The sequence below is a fragment of the Moschus berezovskii genome, chromosome 18, assembly GCF_049115385.1.
Source record: "Moschus berezovskii isolate FMDL1 chromosome 18, NW_MosBer_1.0, whole genome shotgun sequence".
Classification (NCBI taxonomy): Eukaryota; Metazoa; Chordata; class Mammalia; order Artiodactyla; family Moschidae; genus Moschus; species Moschus berezovskii.
Genome location: NC_142477.1, coordinates 67,358,171 through 67,373,322, shown reverse-complemented (window position 1 = coordinate 67,373,322; position 15,152 = coordinate 67,358,171). Strand labels below are relative to the sequence as shown.

The 15,152-nt window shown below is 42.5% G+C and overlaps 1 long non-coding RNA gene across 1 annotated transcript; it reads left to right on the top strand.

The window, feature by feature from the left end:
• The first annotated feature begins 138 nt into the window (after positions 1–138).
• On the top strand, positions 139–8,740 carry LOC148775004 (uncharacterized). The gene is made up of 3 exons (XR_016035212.1): positions 139–192; positions 1,261–1,476; positions 7,516–8,740. It is a non-coding gene; the product is annotated as an uncharacterized LOC148775004 (long non-coding RNA).
• The last annotated feature ends 6,412 nt before the right edge of the window (positions 8,741–15,152 follow it).

Below are 15,152 nucleotides of genomic sequence, written 5' to 3'. Positions count from 1 at the left end.
TCGTGGCACTCGCTCGCTTCCCATTGGCGGAGGCTGGTTCCTCCGAGAATGCGTTTCCAGGGCTATCCCGCGGAGACGTCCGGGCGGGGGCGGGGCCAGGCCGTCACGTGGGCTGACCCGCGCCTGCGCACTCGGGCAGCGGCTGCAGCCACCTGCAGAGGGAAGTGGTGCTGTCACCGCCCGCTGGACGAGGTGAGGCCGTTAACCACCGCAGTTGGCCTCAGGGCCTTGGAAAAGACATGGTGGAGCCGCTGGTTTGCCGTGAGAGGCAGTTACGGCTTTTGTCCTGCTTGTTGTTAAACTTTTCTGCGGTGGTATGTAGCAGGAAAGGCTTTTATATATGAGTTCTTTCGTTTGATCATCCCAACAGCTCTCTGAGTTGGAGGAACTGAAACTCAGAGAGGCTTTGGGTGACTTTCTCTGGATCATAAGTTAGTAACACGGGACTAAACATAGATTTCTTTAGATCCGTGATGTTTCCGCAACACTAATAGTCTTTTAAGAATATTGCCAGCCTCTTAACCTGCCAGATTATTTCAATCAGATTGTTTCTCAAAGCCATTTTTTTCTATTTGAAAATATTATGTTTTACTTTTTGACTTGAAAATGATTTCAAACAGAAAAGTTGCAAGCAAAAATATTGCAAGGAACACACACGGATACCCTTTACCCAGATTCAAATATCCTTAACCTTTGATCCCATTTGCTTTCTCATTTACTTAATCTCTTTCTTATGTATGTAACTATCCATCTATGATTCAGCTCAGTTCAGTCACTCAGTCCTGTCTGACTCTTTGCGACCCCATGAACCGCAGCACACCAGGCCTCCCTGTCCATCACCAACTCCCAGAATCCACCCAAACCCACGTCCACTGAGTCGGTGATGCCATCCAACCATCTCATCCTCTGTCATCCCCTTCTCCTCCTGCCCTCAATCTTTCCCAGCATCAGGGTCTTTTCCAATGAGTCAGCTCTTTGCATCAGGTGGCCAAAGGATTGGAGTTTCAGCTTCAACATTAGTCCTTCCAGTGAACACCCAGGACTGATCTTTAGGCTGGACTGCTGGGATCTCCTTGCAGTCCAAGAGACTCTCAAGAATCTTCGCCAACACCACAGTTCAAAAGCGTCAATGCTTTGGCACTCAGTTTTCTTTATAGTCCAACTCTTACATCCATACATGACTACTGGATAAACCATAGCCTTGACTAGAGGGACCTTTGTTGACCAAATAATGTCTCTGCTTTTTAATATGCTATATAGGTTGGGCTTTCCTGGTGGCTCAGAGGTTAAAGCATCTGCCTCCAATGTGGGAGACCCGGGTTCGATGCCTGGGTCGGGAAGATCCCCTGGAGAAGGAAACGGTAACCCACTCCAGTATTCTTGCCTGGAGAATCCCACGGATGGAGAAGCCTGGTAGGCTACAGTCCACGGGGTCGCAAAGAGTCGGACACGACTGAGCAACGGAACGGAATATAGGTTGGTCATAACTTTCCTTCCAAGGAGTAAACATCTTTTAATTTCATGGCTGCAGTCACCATCTGCAGTGATTTTGGAGCCTCCCCAAAGTAAAGTCTGTCACTGTTTCCCCATCTATTTGCCGTGAAGTGATGGGGCCTGATGCCATGATCTTACTTTTCTGAATATTGAGCTTTAAGCCAACTTTTTCACTCTCCTCTTTCACTTTCATCAAGAAGCTCTTTAGTTTTTCTTCACTTTCTGCCGTAAGGGTGGTGTCATCTGCATATCTGAGGTTATTGATATTTCTCCCTATGTATACTTATATATGTTTTTTTTTCCTGAAATACTTGAGGGTAAGTTACAGTTATCATGGCCCTTTATCCCTCAGTTCTTAAGTGTGTATTTCCTAACAGTTATCAACTTCATACATTTACTTTATCACAACATTGTATTCAACCTAGTTTGTACTCTAGTTCTTTTCAATTGGCCTAATAATATCCTTTCCAGCATTTTCTTTTCTCCACTACAGGACCCAGCTAGGGGCAGTGTTGCATGTAGTCTCCTTTAGTCCGGAACAATTCCTGCAGCTTTTCTTTTTCTTTTATAACACTGATGGTTTTGAAGAATACAGTACTCCCTGCCACTTTTTAGAAAAAATAACTTATTTTTGTGTTTGTATAATTGTTCCTTGTGATTTGCATTCTTGGCTGTTAAGGCACGTAGGTGACATCGTGGTCTTCTCAGAGAATCAACTCCGCAGACACATGGTGTTCACCTGTTCCCCATAAGTGAGATTAATTTTGATCACATGGTTATGCTTTTACCTCCGTTCTCCACTATATTTAGTTGTTTGTTTCTTACAACTAATAAAGCGTCTATGGGAAGACACTTTAGAACTATGCTTTTCATCAGATTTCCCCCTAGGTTTCACCTCCCCAAGCAGCAGCACTTGCTTAGGAAATGTTGACACTGTTGTTCCAGTGCCATGGGTTCTCCCCAACTAGCTGAAGATGATTTAAAAAAAGAAAAAAAAAAACATACACTTTAAATGATTCTAGGATGCCAGGCCTTTAGCAGACCTAAGTGACAACCCCTTTGTGAACATTGCACAGTGAAACTTCTTTTAACACAGTAGTTCTTAACTGGTGAACATTTTGTCCCGGGGTGGGAGAGGCTGCGGGGAGGGGGAGATTTGCATTTCTGATTGTCATAACTGGCAAGGTGCTACTGCCATCTAGTAGGTGAAGATCAGAGAGGTTTCTAAACATCCTACAATATATAAAACAGCCTTACCCCCAAAACACCCCTAAACACACACACACACAAATAATTATCCAGCCCCAAATGTCAGTTGGGTTTCCCTGGTGGCTCAGATCAGTAAAGAATCTACCTGCAATGCGGGAGACCTGGCTTCAGTCCCTGGGTTGGGAAGATCCTCTGGAGGAGGGCCTGCAACCCACTCCAGTATTCTTGCCTGGAGAATCCCCATGGACAGAGGAACCTGGCGGGCTGCAGTACCTGGGGTCGCAAAGAGTGGGACCCAACTGAGTGACTAAACACAGCAAATGTACATAGTTTAGGAGTGCAGGCTTGAGAAATTTTGCGAATGGTGTTCATACTTTATGAGTCATTTCTATTCAGAATGTTAACATCTGTTTTTAGGAGCTGTGTTTGTTTGTTAGTTATTTATTTAGTTGCATTGATTGCAGCACTCAGGATCTTTGTTGCATCATGCAGGATCTTTTTCGGAGAACCGTCTTTCTAGTTGTGGCACTCAGGCTTATTTGCCCCAGGGCATGTGGGATCTTTGGTCTCTGACCAGGGATCGAACCCCTTTGTTGCAGGGCAGATTCTTGACCACTGGATCACCAGAATGTTAACTTTTGATGCTTAATTAACACAAGTTTCATGGATCATCTCCTTTCTTTATAGCACTTAAAAACTTGATTTTTCTCCTGGGTGAACTACTCCATGTTCCCTCCCCTGGCCTGGTTTTTTAGTGCCAACCACATACCAGGCAATGTTCTAGGTGCTAGGAAAACAGCTCTGAACAAAACGAATGAGATCCCTGCTCTCATTAAGTGTATATTCTAGGAGAGAAACTAAGTAAATATGTACAGTAGGAAAAAAATCAGATAGTACTAAGTGCAACGCAGAGACTAAAAAGAAAGTGATTTGGTAGCTGGCTTAGACTTGGTGGGTCAGAGATAGTCTGAGAAGTTGGCATTTAAGCTGAGGCTTAAGTGACAAGAAGAAAAACATTCCAGAGAGAGGAAATAGCCTGTGAAAACCCAATGATAGTGTTGACCTAAAATAGACTGCCAGTTATTTCTCCAGCAAAAATGGGTGTATTCACAATCAACAAAGACTTGCAGTTTGGGATCTGTAACCATGGCAAGCCATACAAGTTCCATGCCACTAGAGGACTCTTACAGAGAGGGGAAAAGGAAGTTGGAAGGGCTATAGTAAACAGAGTCCATTGAAGGAACTGAGAATTTGAAGTATAGTGGCTTTTTATTGATTACATTCTTGCCAGGTAAGAAGAGGAAGTCCCTCTTTTTCCTGTTGGGCCCTGCTACAGCTGGGCTTCCCAGGTGGCTCAGTGGTAAAGAATCTGCCTGCCAGTGTAGGATACTCAAGTTCGGTCCCTGGGTAGGATGATCCCCTGGAGGAGGAAATGGCAACCCACTCCAGTATTCTTGTCTGGAAAATTCCATGGACGGAGGAGCCTGGCCATGGACAGAGGAGTCCAGATGGTCATAAAAGAGTTGGACACGACCTAGCAGCTAAATAAGAACAGTCACAGGGAATGAAATGTCCCCTTTTTAATTGAGGTTTCTGTTTTATTAATTTTTTAAATAGGCCTGAGCTAGCTTGTCATGTTAAGAAAAGCCCATGTGGCTAGAGCATGGGGGAAGGTAGGAGTAGAGATGAGATTAAAGAAGTTGGAAAGGGTAAAATTATATAAGGCTGTGTTAAGCCAAGCTATGATAGGTACAGTGGAAAGCTTTGAGGGTTTTAAGCCAAGGCGTGGCATAGTCTATCCTTTTGAAAGATAGTGACTGTGGAGAGATTACACAGTGTAGGTGGGGAGGAGGCAGGGGGGGAAGCAGGAGGAGGGGAGGAGAAGCAGGGGAACCATCAAGAGGCTACTGTAGGAGGCCAGATAAAAGATGATGACTTTGATGGTCGTGCTAGACTACCATCTAGTAGTGCTAGACAGAAAGAGAGAGATTCTGGATATATTTTGGAGGTAGACTCGCTGAGTCTTGCTAGTTTACATGCTTGGAGTGAAGGAGAAGGAGTCAAGGATGATGCTTAGGTTTTGACTTGAGTAAATGAAACAGAAGACTAAGAGATGAACATTTTTTAGGGAGTAGCAGGTTTTGGGTAGGAGATCAAGAATTCTGCTACATTTGGAATGCCTGGAGATATATAAGAGACAAAGTAGGCAAAGGTCAGGGTGGGAGTAAAGCCTCTTTTCCTGATGATAGTATTGTAACTGTGATGCAGGAGAGACCATCTAGAGAATGTAAAGCAGAGTAGATGCCCAGGAGCAAGCCCCAGGGCCCTCCATTTTAAAGACTGAACAGAGAGGGGGAGCCCTTCTCTGTTGGGAAGTTAGGAAGATTGGGGAAGAACACCAAACAGGTAGGACACCAAACAGTGGTTTCTCATAAAAGAGAAGGTGGTGTTTCACAGAGGGAGTAGTGGCTTAACATGGCAGATTGAATATACATATTTCTTCCTGAAGGCAATAAAGGATTTTTTTTCAAATAGATAAACTGTCAAAGATGGGTGAGGAAACAATAATGACATCATTTTGGAAGCAGGAAACACATTGAAGAGTGATAATGGAAGTACCAGACCAAGGAAGTTAGAATCTAGGCTGGCAATGGAGATTAAAGAAGCAAATTGATTCATACTGTGGATTCCAGCTAGACTTGGGAATTGGAGGCACCGGGAATCTATGAAACTGGTGACATAGGTAGAGCTGAGAGCAGGATTGCTTGATAACCTCCTACACTTGGGAGCATGGTTAGAGTGAAACATCTTGGTCCTGGCAGATGATTAGAGGCTGAACTAATGGAATTTGGGATTTCAGACTCCAGGCAAGCTGAAAGGGGATGAAGTGAAATTCTTCATCCCAATTAGTGAGACCTCCTGCTCCCTCTTCCACTTTGTTCCCTAAATGTAGACAGCTGGACTTACACCCTCCTAAGTGAGATCAAAGTGTGCTTCACTGAGAAGCAAAGAGCCTGAAAGAGAAGTCTTAAAAATACAGAAGGTTAGGAAGGATGATCAATGAAATGGATGGGACATGTTTAAAGTGATACCATTTGACCTACTTGTATGCTGACAAAGGTTTTCTAATCAATATATTAATTTCTTACTCCTAACAACCGGTCAGGGAGCACTGGATATTGAAGGAAATCCTCCAACTTGAAAGAGACCTAACAAGAAAACATAAAAAGAAACTCCTAGAACTTTCCTGGTGGTCTAGTAGCTAAGACTTCACACTCCCAATGCAGGGAGCCTGGGTTCCATTCCTGGTCAGGGAACTAGATCCTGCATGCCTTAACTAAGACCTGGCACAGGCAAATAAATAAATATGTTTTAAAAAAAGAACTCCCAAGTGGACAGACGATTCAAGGAGAAGAAAGCTAAAAAATAAGTATAAAAATTATTTATATAATCAGAGAAAGAAAAGATAATAATGCACCCACAAACAAGTTTTAGAAAGAACTCTAGAGAATTAAAAATATCATAACCAACATTAAAAATGCAGTAGCAGGTTTGTAAAAGAAAGTCAAGAAAACTTCCCCCCAGAAAGGGCAAAAAGACAAAGAGATAAACTATAGCAAATATAAGAAATTTATATAAGAAATTCATTCCATAAGATCTGGCATACAACAGATGGAGGAGTTCTAGAAAAAAAAAAGACAAAAGAAAATGCAAGGAGCAAATTATTAAAGAGATAATACAAGAAAACCTCTCAGGACTAAAGGACATGAGTTTCACGGATCCGTATCTGAGAGTTGCACAATAAGTGAACCAAAGACTCATCTCATGGTACACTGTGCCAGCATATGACATTTAAAATAAAGGGGAGACCCTTAAGGAAACAAAATCAGATAGCATACAAAGGATCTAGAATCAGCATGGAATGAGGCTTTCAATAACAATGTTGAAAGCTACAAGATTTTGTAGGAAAATGATTTTCAATCCATAATTCGGTACCCAGTCAGACCATTAAACAGTCATGAAATAGAATAAAGACATTTTTAGATTGGCAAAGTCTAAAAATTATTTTCCACATGTACATTTGTAGAAAGTTATGGGAGTATGTAGTCTTCTAACAAGGATGAAAATTTTAAAAGGGGAAGGAGACTTCCCTGGTGGTCCAGTGGTCAGGACTCTGCACTTCTAATGCGCAGGTGTGGGTTAGTTCCTGGGTCCCTGGTTGGGGAACCAAGAGCCTGCATGGTGTGGCAAGGACAAAATAAGAGAGGAAGGTGTGGGATCAAACAAAACAAAACAGTAGTTCCACCATAGGACAAAGGCAAAGAGAATTCCCAAGACTTTAGGTAACCCTCAGCTGACTCTTTTTAGTAGGCCTGGAGAGCAGTTAGTGTTCGTTTGAATAGAATGACAAGGATGCTGGTGGGTTCTAAGTGGGACATCTCCAAGCAAAAAATTAAATCAATACCTTACTTAAAGTATTTGAATATACTGAGAAGAGATTTACACTTCTGGTGGAATTGGAGATGAATGAGTAATAGGTACAGAAAAACTAGGCAAATGAAAATAAATAAGGCACTATTAAATCTGTAACAAGCTAGTTAAAAGAAAAATTGGAAATGTAATCATAATACGGGACTTAGGGCGGATTGGTAAATCATACGGTCATGAAATAATTAAAACACTGAAGATTGATTTAACCCCACATTATGGCTCAGCTCTATTGGAAGGCTGGGGAGGGGAGTGTCATGTGTGAGTGTATATGTATGTAGGCTGATAGTGTGGAAGAGCTGAGCCCTCGTCTTCTGTTGTTAGAAGCTCCATTACCAAGAGCTCATGCCACCCGGTTCCTGCATGCCGGAGGAGCCCAAGCCAAAGAGGGGAAGACGGTCGTGGCCCCGGAAAAGGACGGCCACTCACACTTGTGATTATGCAGGCTGCGGCAAAACCTACACGAAGAGTTCTCATCTCAAGGCACACCTGCGCACCCACACAGGTGAGAAACCCTATCACTGTGACTGGGATGGTTGTGGGTGGAAGTTTGCCCGCTCAGATGAACTGACCAGGCACTATCGCAAACACACTGGGCACCACCCCTTCCAGTGCCAGAAGTGTGACCGGGCATTCTCGAGGTCCCACCTCGCCTTACATATGAAGAGGCACTTTTAAAACCCCAAACAGTGGATGTGACCCACACTGCCAGAAGAGAATTCAGTATTTTTTACCTTTCACACTGTCTTCCCGGTGAGGGGAGGAACCCAGCTGGAAAGCACTACAATCATGGTCAAGTTCCCAACAAGTCAACTTGTGAATGGATAATCAGGAGACACAAGGAACCAAAAGACAAACTCAAGAGGAAAAAAAACAGATGGGGTCTGTGACTGGATCTTCTATCATTCCAATTCTAAATCCAACTTGAATATATATATTCCTGGACTTACAAAACGCCAAGGGGGTGACTGGAAGCTGTGGATATCAGGGTATAAATTAGATCTGAGAGTTGGGGGGAGGGAAGACCAGAACCCCTTGAGAATTGTTTTGATGCAATATAAGCATAAAGATCACCTTGTATTCTGTTTGCCTTCTAAAAGCCATTATGACGATCTTAGAAGAAGAGGAAGAAATTCAGGTACAGAAAATGGTGTTTATTAGCCTAAACGATGGTGCTTGGTAAAGTCTTGGTTCTAAAGGTACCAAATGAGGCCAAAGTTCTCAAACTGCTGCATACTTTGACAAGGAAAATCTATTTTTGTCTTCCGATCTACATTTATGACCTAAGTCAGGTAAATACACCTGGTTTACTTTAATCTTTTTATGCAGAAAGTCTGTTATGCACTGTGGTTTCAGATGTGCAATAATTTGTACAATGGTTTATTCCCAAGTATGCCTTAAGCAGAACAAATGTTTTTTTTTCTATATAGTTCCTTGCCTTAATAAATATGTAATATAAATTTAAGCAAACTTCTATTTTGTATATTTGTAAACTACAAAGTAAAAAAAAAATGAACATTTTGTGGAGTTTGTATTTTGCATACTCAAGGTGAGAATTAAGTTTTAAATAAACCTATAATATTTTATCTGTAAAAAAAAAAAACTGGTGAAGAACTACACAAAATAACAGTTCAGTTCAGTTGCTCAGTAGTGTCCAACTCTTTGCGACCCCATGAATCACAGCATGCTAGGCCTCCCTGTCCATCACCAACTCCCAGAGTTCACTCAAACTCATGTCCATTGAGTCGGTGATGCCATCCAGCCATCTCATTCTCTGTCGTCCCCTTCTCCTGCCCCCAATCCCTCCCACCATCCGAGTCTTTTCCAGTGAGTCAACTCTTTGCATGAGGTGGCCAAAGTATTGGAGTTTCAGCTTTAGCATCAGTCCTTCCAAAAATAACAGTAGAAGGACATTATTGAGAATTATGACTATAAATAGCAAACCACACAGTTACAATAATAGAAAATGGTTCTTTTTAGAGAGCAGGAATGGTAGACAGGGGTGGAATGATTTTGTTATCAGCTTTAAAGAACTATTTGACTTTAAAAAAATTAAGGTTAGAGTGGTTGATTATTGACGGAAAATCAGGGACATTCACACTAAAATGTTGATAGAAACAGGTGTTGAAAAAGACAACAGTATAGGGAATCCCCTGGCAGTCCAGTGGTGAGGACTCTGCATCATCACTGCTGAGGGCTGGATTCAATCCCTGATCAGGGAACTAAGATCCCACCAGCTATGTGGCCAAAAAACAAAAAAAGGCAGTATTCAGAAAAACACCATAAAATAATTTCTTCAGTTGTATATTGACCACAGATTTGTAAAGCTGATGTATACTTTAACCCCTTGCCGTTGTCCCTTAAATTTGTTATTTTAGGTTTTGGATACTATGTTTAATAGTCATGGAGGTTATACAATAAAAAGTTGGTCCACCTCCACAAAGGAAAATATATTAAAAGGTTCTTGGGTGTCCTTCAAGAATATTCTATGCACATAGAAGAGTACATAGGTTTTTTTGGAAATCTTAGCTCTCCGACCAGAGATTGAACCTGTGCCCTGTGCAGGGGAATCACAGAGTCCTAACCACCCAGACCATCAGATAAGTTCTATGTAACAGTACGTAGATTTTGAAGCTGCAAGATGCTTCTGCTCCTACTTCTACCCCACAGTGAATATGTGGGTGTGTGGGCATGGGGAACACAAAAGTTGGTTTACAGAAGTAAGGGTGTTAATGAGTTGGTACTAAAGAAGGAAGTGAAAAACTTGTTTTTATTTAGAATATAATTTGTTATATTTAGAATATGGTCTGTATATATTTCTTGAATTGGTCTCATGCGAAAACATCTTACAGTTGAAGCTCTGTTTATTGTGATGAAATAGTGTTTACATTTTAAGGCAGGGAAAGAAAACTTAAACATAAAAGTCTCCCTCCCTGTCTGCCTGGGTCTCCTCCCTCCCCAATATCCAGTGTTCATCTGCATTACACATTAACTAGACCTTCTTAAATACAGAAGTGTCTGCTTAACTGTGAAGATCAATTTGTTCTTTCTTCTGATGCTAGCAATGTACTGTCAAAAAGGAACAGCATTCTTTCCCAACTCTGTAGGGGGTCACAGTGACTTGCTGTTCACTTTGTACGAGTTTGTATGTGTGTGTACTCAGTCACTCAGTCATGTCCGACTCTTTGTGACCCCATGGACTATAGCCCACAAGTCTCTTGTGTCAGGGGATTCTCCAGGCAAGAATCCTGGAGTGGGTTGCTATGCCCTCCTCCAGGGGATCTTCCCAACCCAGGGATTGAACCTGGGTCTCCTGTATTGTGGGCGGATTCTTTACCAACTGAGCCACCAGGGAAGCCCTTGTACAGGCTTATCTAGTCTACGTATCTTTGGTGAACTTTATGCAAAATATCTGTATGTCATTTTGATGTATAATCTTTTGTCCTGAAAATGTATATGACTGTGCCTTCAACTTCTAACTTTGAAAAAGTTCTAGGAGCTGAGAATCTGTCTCCCAGGTTATGATCCTTAGTTTGACTAGAATAACATTCCCTTTTTTCTTCTTAACTTGATTATTAATTGAATTTTTGTTGACACTTGTGATTAATTGTAGCAGTGTCCAGTAAGGGAAATATTAATACATTTGTTTTTTCCTACAGACATTATTTTGGGAATAAGTTATGCCCTGTGTGGTGGTTGAGTTACTAAGTTGTGTCCATCTCTTGTGACCCTGTGAACTGTAGCCCACCTGGTTCCTCTGTCCATGGGATTCTCCAGGCAAGAATACTGGAGTGGGTTGCCATTTCCTTCTTCAGGGCATCTTCCCGACCCAGGAATCAAACCCAAGTCTCCTGCATTGCAGGCAGATTCTTTACCAACTGAGCTACAAGGGAAGCTGGCAAAGTGAGGTGAAGTATTTTACAACTAAATGTCTCACACATTTGAGAAATCTTCTGTTGTAAAGTCAAACTTCACACCTCGTAGGACCTTCAGTTTGTTGGGTTAAGTCGTGGTAAGGAGATGGGCTTCCCTCATACCTCAGTTGGTAAAGAATCCACCTGCAATGCCGGAGACCCTGGTTGGATTCCTGGGTCGGCAAGATCCCCTGGAGAAGGAATAGGATACCCACTCCAGTCTTCTTGGGCTTCCCTTGTGGCTCAGCTAGTGAAGAATCCACCTGCAGTGTAGGAGGCCTGGGTTCGATCCCTGGGTTGGGAAGATCCCCTGGAGAAGGGAAAGGCTACCCACTCCAGTATTCTGGCCTGGAGAATTCCATGGACTGTATAGTCCATGAGGTCGCAAAAAGTCAGACACGACTGAGTGACTTTCACTTTCAAGGAGATGGAGAGAATAAAAGGGAATGAAGAAGAAAGGCAAGTAATAAAAGAAGCCCAAGAAAAAATGGATGGAGAATGAGAGGACAGTCTGGAAACTGAAGAAAGGATTCTCTTCTGCAAACCACTCCTGCTGTATCTGTCCTGATTCTGTTTGCACACTAATTAGTCTTTGCACAGTGAGTAGTCTTTCTAGAAGGCTGAGTAGCCTGAGACTCTAAAGACTGGGGCTGAGTAACATGGGGTACAGTACAGAGCGAAATTAAAGCACAGTTTAATAGTCTTTTGTTGGTGCCCAGCTATACTTTACAGTGGCTGTCTGATGAGGTCAGATGTAGGATTAGGTGAAAGGTGCCGCTGATCACCCCAGAACTCATTGGTGATCCTAGCTGACGAGCCTGAGGCTCAGAGTTTAAGCAGATTTAATTTTTTACATAGCCGATATGGACAAGTCAAACTTCAAAATCATAACGAAGTGCACTGATCTTCGGTGATTATTGAAAATGTATGCCCCCCTCCTCCATAACGGTTTTTGCAGTCTTCCAAGAGGAAGGGTTCTCTTCCTCCTCTGAACTCGGAGCAGTGTTACACTTACCTTTCTCAGCATGTATCTCTTTCATGCTTTTACATATTTTTATATTTTTAGTAACTGTTTTGTTCCTATGAGGGCAGAGAATGTATTAGACTTCTTTGTATCATGTACCCTGTTTGTACACTTTAGGCTTTTAATGCATCTGTTGCCTTTAACAAGAATGGTTCCTGTAGATGAATTTAGGACTATTGCCCTGATTGCACAGGACTGCAAGGGCTTGATTCACTGGTTCCAAACCCTATCATTTTAGGTCAGAGATTAAGTAACAGACACTTAGATCACAGCTATGGGCAAAGTCTGATTCCAAGGCCCGCCAGTGTCCCGCCCACTATCAGTTTGCAGTCTTTCATATTAGGCATTCCCATCCTGCTCCTGTGAAAAATCAAGGCAACCAACAATGAAAAACCCTACTTGAAATAAGGCATAAGTCACTGTAACTCAACTGATGCTTTTTACAGGGCTAGAGATGAACGTCTATATAATTACCTTATACTGGAGGAGGGCGTGGCAACCCACTCCAGTATTCTTGCCTGGAGGATCCCATGGACAGAGAAGCCTGGTGGGCTACAGTCTATGTGGTTGAAGAGTCAGACACGATTGAAGCGACTTATCATGCATGCATGCATGATTACCTAACAGGTCTATGGTTAACTGTAACCTGGTTTTCAGATATCCTCAATGCTCTGCTCCTAACCTTCCTAATCATAGGACTGCTAACCCACCTACACCCCAAAGCCATGATTGTGCAAAAGGGAACCCCTAATGGGTTTATATTTCCAGTTTATTGTGATCCACACAGTCAAAGGCTTCGGCATAGTCAGTGAAGCAGAAATAGATGTTTTTCTGGAACTCTCTTGCTTTCTCCATGATCCAGCGGATGTTGGCAATTTGATCTCTAGTGCCTCTGCCTTTTCTAAAACCTGCTTGAACATCTGGAAGTTCATGGTTCACATACTGCTGAAGGGGCTTGGAGAATTTTGAGCATGACTTTACTAGCGTGTGAGATGAGTGCAGTTGTGCGGTAGTTTGAGCATTCTTTGGCATTGCCTTTCTTTGGGATTGGAATGAAGACTGACCTTTTCCAGTCCTGTGGCCACTGCTGAGTTTTCCAAATTTGCTGGCATATTGAGTGCAGCACTTTCACAGCATCATCTCTCAGGATTTGAAATAGCTCAACTGGAATTCCATCACCTCCACTAGCTTTGTTTATAGTGATGTTTTCTAAGGCCCACTTGACTTCACATTCCAAGATGTCTGGCTCTAGGTCAGTGATCACACCATCGTGATTATCTTGGTCGTGAAGATCTTTTTTGTAGTTCTTCTGTGTATTCTTGCCACTTCTTAATATCTTCTGCTTCTGTTAGGTCCATACCATTTCTGTCCTTTATCAAGCCCATCTTTGCATGAAAAGTTCCCTTGGAATCTCTAATTTTTTTGAAGAGATCTCTTGTTTTTCCTATTCTATTGTTTTCCTCTATTTCTTTGCATTGATCGCTGAGGAAGGCTTTCTTATCTCTTCTTTCTTTTCTTTGGAACTCTGCATTCAGATGCTTATATCTTTCCTTTTCTCCTTTGATTTTCGCTTCTCTTCTTTTCACAGCTATTCGTAAGGCCTCCTCAGACAGCCATTTTGCTTTTTTGCATTTCTGTTCCATGGGGATGGTCTTGGTCCCTGTCTCCTGTACAATGTCACAAACCTCTGTCCAGAGTTCATCAGGCACTCTATCGATCAGATCTAGTCCCTTAAATCTATTTATCACTTCCACTGTATAATCATAAGGGATTTGATTTAGGTCATATCTGAATGGTCTAGTGGTTTTCCCTACTTTCTTCAATTTAAGTCTGAATTTGGCAATAAGGAGTTCATGATCTGAGCCACAGTCAGCTCCTGGTCTTGTTTTTGCTAACTGTATAGAGTTTCTCCATCTTTGGCTGCAAAGAATATAATCAATCTGATTTCGGTGTTAGCCATCTGGTGATGTCCACGTGTAGAGTCTTTTCTTGTGTTGTTGGAAACAACACCACCTGCCTCTTGAGAAACCTGTATGCAGGTCAGGAAGCAACAGTCAGAACTGGACATGGAACAACAGACTGGTTCCAAATAGGAAAAGGAGTACGTCAAGGCTGTATATTGTCATCCTGCTTATTTAACTTATATGCAGAGTACATCATGAGGAACGCTGGGCTGGAAGAAGCACAAGCTGGAATCAAGATTGCCGGGAGAAATATCAATAACCTCAGATATGCAGATGACACCACCCTTATGGCAGAAAGTGAAGAGGAACTCAAAAGCCTCTTGATGAAAGTGAAAGAGGAGAGTGAAAAGGTTGGCTTGAAGCTCAACGTTCAGAAAACAAAGATCATGGCATCTGGTCCCATCACTTCATGGGAAATAGATGGGGTAACAGTGGAAACAGTGTCAGACTTTATTTTTTGGGGCTCCAAAATCACTGCGGATGCTGACTGCAGCCAGGAAATTAAAAGACGCTTACTCCTTGGAAGGAAAGTTATGACCAACCTAGATAGTATATTAAAAAGCAGAGACATTACTTTGCCAACAAAGGTCCGTCTAGTCAAGGCTATGGTTTTTCCAGTGGTCATGTATGGATGTGAGAGTTGGACTGTGAAGAAAGCTGATCGCCGAAGAATTGATGCTTTTGAACTGTGGTGCTGGAGAAGACTCTTGAGAGTCCCTTGGACAGCAAGGAGATCCAACCAGTCCATTCTAAAGGAGATCAGTCCTGGGTGTTCATTGGAAGGACTGATGCTAAAGCTGAAACTGCAGTACTTTGGCCACCTCATGCGACGAGTTGACTCACTGGAAAAGACTCTGATGCTGGGAAGGATTGAGGGCGGGAGGAGAAGGGGACGACAGAGAATGAGATGGCTGGATGGCATCACCGACTCGATGGACATGAGTTTGAGTCCGGGAATTGGTGATGGACAGGGAGGCCTGGCGTGCTGTGATTCATGGGGTCGCAAAGAGTTGGACACGAATGAGCGACTGAACTGAACTGAGTGGGTTTATATACTTT